Here is a 3,721-nt window from a genome sequence, read left to right on the forward strand (position 1 = left end):
AATCTATGCAACAGGAGTTGGAAAAGGGCAGATACAGGAGTAAAGTTGAGGGGTTTACTGTTATGTTCTTTCTTCTTCTTTCTCTTTTTCTCTTTTTTTTTTTTTTTTTTTTTTTTTGTAGAACTGAAACTTACAAAGATTACAAATGTCTTGTTACAAAATGTTCTCAAAATAAACACAACTGAATTTCCATTGTTTACAAATATTCTCTGAGCACAAATACCAAAGGCTACATTCAGCTCTGCTTAGTGTTACTGTTGTTAACGAATTGCCATCACTGTAGAATAGTTCATTTTTAAACTCAAACTTATAAATTACAAATATATAGTAATGTACATACATTCATTCAAACACTGAAAAAATGTAATAAAATAAAATAAAATAAAACTTAAAGGCAAAGCCTTTCCAAGGCACAAAACCTAAAGGAAACAGAGAGAAGAGACTTTTTGACCAACCGCAGGGAAAAAATCTGGAACACTGCAGTAATTTCCTGGTTAACCTCTAACCCAAGAGTCACACGATCTAAACCAACTACTAAGAAAACAGCTCATAGTAATCAATGTTCTTTGTTGTTACACCAAACTGCCACAAGATGGTGCTAAAAAATAACAAACAAATGTGTGTCATGACACATCTCGTGATGTGGTCAGCAGGGTTGTGAGCCATATCAACATACCTCCATTCAGCCATATATGTGAGGGTTTGTGTTTCTGCAGTAAGTATTCCTACTAACACCTTGTAGTGGCAGGACTCAGATGTCAACCAGTATAACATGGTGGTATAGTCAGACCAGAAGGTGACCTTATTGATAGGGAGTGTCAGCTCAGTTTGGATCACTTTGGTCCATCTAACACAGCTTTGGCCTCATCTGGTGTTGATGTGCTGTGAAGGCAGTTATCGACATTGGATGAATGTTCAACTATGTCAACCAAGTCAGTCATATCTCCCCTGTGCTTTTGGACGTAGTGTTGGAGGGCATAAACAGCGCAACAGGGGCTGCAAGTGGTTCCAAACGGGAGTACTTGCCCACTCATATGTGTCCAGTTCCACCTCCCTATGCATGTCCCTCAAAAGGAACTGCAGCACTGGCTTGTCGTCAGGCAGCAGGCCTACCTGGTGGAACATACCTTTTATATCCCCACTAATGGCGTGGGGACTAATGGTGAAACCTCAGGAGGACCCCCAATATGGATGGTCCCAGAGTCAGTCCTGGCAGCAGTTGATCATCAAGATTGCCCCTGATACCGGAAAGAACGGTTAAAGACTATTCTGTCTTTACCGTTGTGGTGCACCATATGGTGTGGAATGAACCAAAACTCTGCCATTCTGGCTGCTTTGTCTGCCATGATCTTAGCCACATACCCAGCTGACTCCAACTTCTGTATTTCAGTGCAGTAATTCTTAGTTCTCTCATGATCTCGTGCAAATCTGTGCTCGGTGCTTCGTAAACTGGGGAGCAGTGCCTCTTTGTCTGCATGGAGTAGGCTCATAGGTGTTCGTCTTAGCAACACAACTTCTGTATTTCAGTGCAGTAATTCTTAGCTCTCTCATGCAAATCTGCACTCAGTGCTTCGTAAACTGGGGAGCAGTGCCTCTTTGCCTGCATGGAGTAGGCTCATCTCAGCAACGGCATAGCATAGCTATGAACTATGATCCACATTTACTATGATGGTGGCATTTTGAAGCAAGGTGTAAGCTTCCTTGGACCCAGTGACCAATTTCTCATTGTACGGGTGTCAGAAAGTCCGTCCCGGAACGGAAAACAGGCAGCGGTTTCTGACGGACTGATATCATAGTTGCTACTTCGAGCAGACTGATGCAATAGTCAGTTCCAGCTGTGCTCTCCCTGATATCGTTCAATGTTGTGCGTTCATGCAACAAATACGAGTAATTATGTACTGAATTCCTTTATTTATATACTCTACAGACCACAACACAACGTGATAACATATAACTTTCTCTACCATCCTGAGATTGTAAATGGATGTCACTTACTGCCTGACAAGTGTTATTAAAGAGAAGTTTGACAAAGATATACTTCTCCCATGCCTGATTCTCTTACAGGAATCACTGTCCATACTTGTCCGCCTACAGAACTGTTAATTCACAAAGTTTGACAGAGGTGCTACCCTGCAACAACAAGAGGGTATCAACTTGCCAGAGCCTTTCCACATGCTGGATAGTTGTGCTCTGCAAGACTCAAACTGGCCATATGAATACATTGTGTATAGCAAACCTTTTCCTGGGCTTGGATACTGATGACACCTCGAAGGAAACAGATGTCCCTTCATGTTCTGAGTGACATTGTTAGACAAGCTGTAAGGGATGTAGCTCAGAAGTACAGGTTAGCTTGAGCAGCTGTAAGACTGGAAAAAGCACTTTTGTTCTCTCCAGCCCGTCGTCAAGAACTGCATGGGCTTACATTGTGCAGCGACCATTATGAAGAAGGACTTTAACCACCTTCAACATGACTCTTGACGAACGGTTTGGTCTGTCCAAGTAAGCCCACGTAAGTGGAAGGCTTACCATCCAAACAGCTCTGGTGGTGTCATTGATGGAGTCATGGAGAACTCTATCAATGACGAATGTTGCTGAGATGATGATGGAGAAATAAGACGATCATGGAGAACTGAGGAGATCATGGAGAACTGTGATGAGGCTCTTTACAGACCTAACATAAACTCGTGAGGTTGCAAGCATGGTCCCAACCACATCTCTGGCAGTGTTTACCTTCTTTTATCCAAGTGACTAACTGGGCCGTGGTCAACTTCTTGAAATCTTCACAAGAGTTGAGGTAATGGTCTCTGTTGCCACAATGGGGACAGTATGGCTTTGGCTTGAAAGTGGATTGAAGGGCTACAGGTTCAGGGGTCTTTGCAACTTTCTCATATATCAGGAGAACGTCTCGGGTTACTTGACTGTAAAACATCAGGAACGAGATGCTATGCTTGGTTCAGCGCTCTGGGAACACTTTTTGTGTGACCGGCTGTGAATATATGTGTGCAACATGTCAATGGAATTGTCTTTAAACTTTTATAGCCTCGGACAGTGACGTCATCGGAATGCGCTCGTCAGAGTCTATAATTGTGCCACAGGTGCATCGACAGGTATCATTTTGTGCGTAGAGCAAGTGTGGAGCAAGTTTCTCAGTGCGGCAATAAAGCACAGCACCACTTTTTCAGGGAACAGGGTTACAGTCAAGTAACCCGAGATGTTCCCTTTGTAAAAGCTACACTTAATGCTGCGCTTGATTCAGCGCTCTGGGAAAGAGGATATCACATGGGTATTCTCCAATGGCAGCATCCCTCACCCAATGTGAAATTGTCTGTTTTGTGGCGGCTGCTCCCCTGTTGCGACCCCCATGACAAACGAATAGTTGCTCTGATTTACGTCACTGGCTAGTGCGATGGACGTAGGTCTTGAAGAGCATGGACTGGACACAGTCTGTGAAGTCTCTTCCTGATCCGGTGTTGTGAACAGCCGAGGATAGAAAGCCTTAAGAGTGACCTGATGTAAAGTTGAAAAGGGGACCTTAGGCAGGTACTCAGGATGAGGATGCAAGATTCCTTTCACCATTCTAAAAGTGCAAAGTCTAGGCAGGATGGCAAGACCAAGAGAGCCTGCAAATCCCCAATTATTTTCAAAGAAGTGATAGCCATAGGAAAAAAACATCTTTAGAGTAAGAAGCTTGTCAGGCACCGACTCTAAAGGTTCAAAGGGG

Source organism: Leuciscus leuciscus (assembly GCF_965113295.1).
Source record: "Leuciscus leuciscus genome assembly, chromosome: 2".
NCBI classification, from domain to species: Eukaryota; Metazoa; Chordata; class Actinopteri; order Cypriniformes; family Leuciscidae; genus Leuciscus; species Leuciscus leuciscus.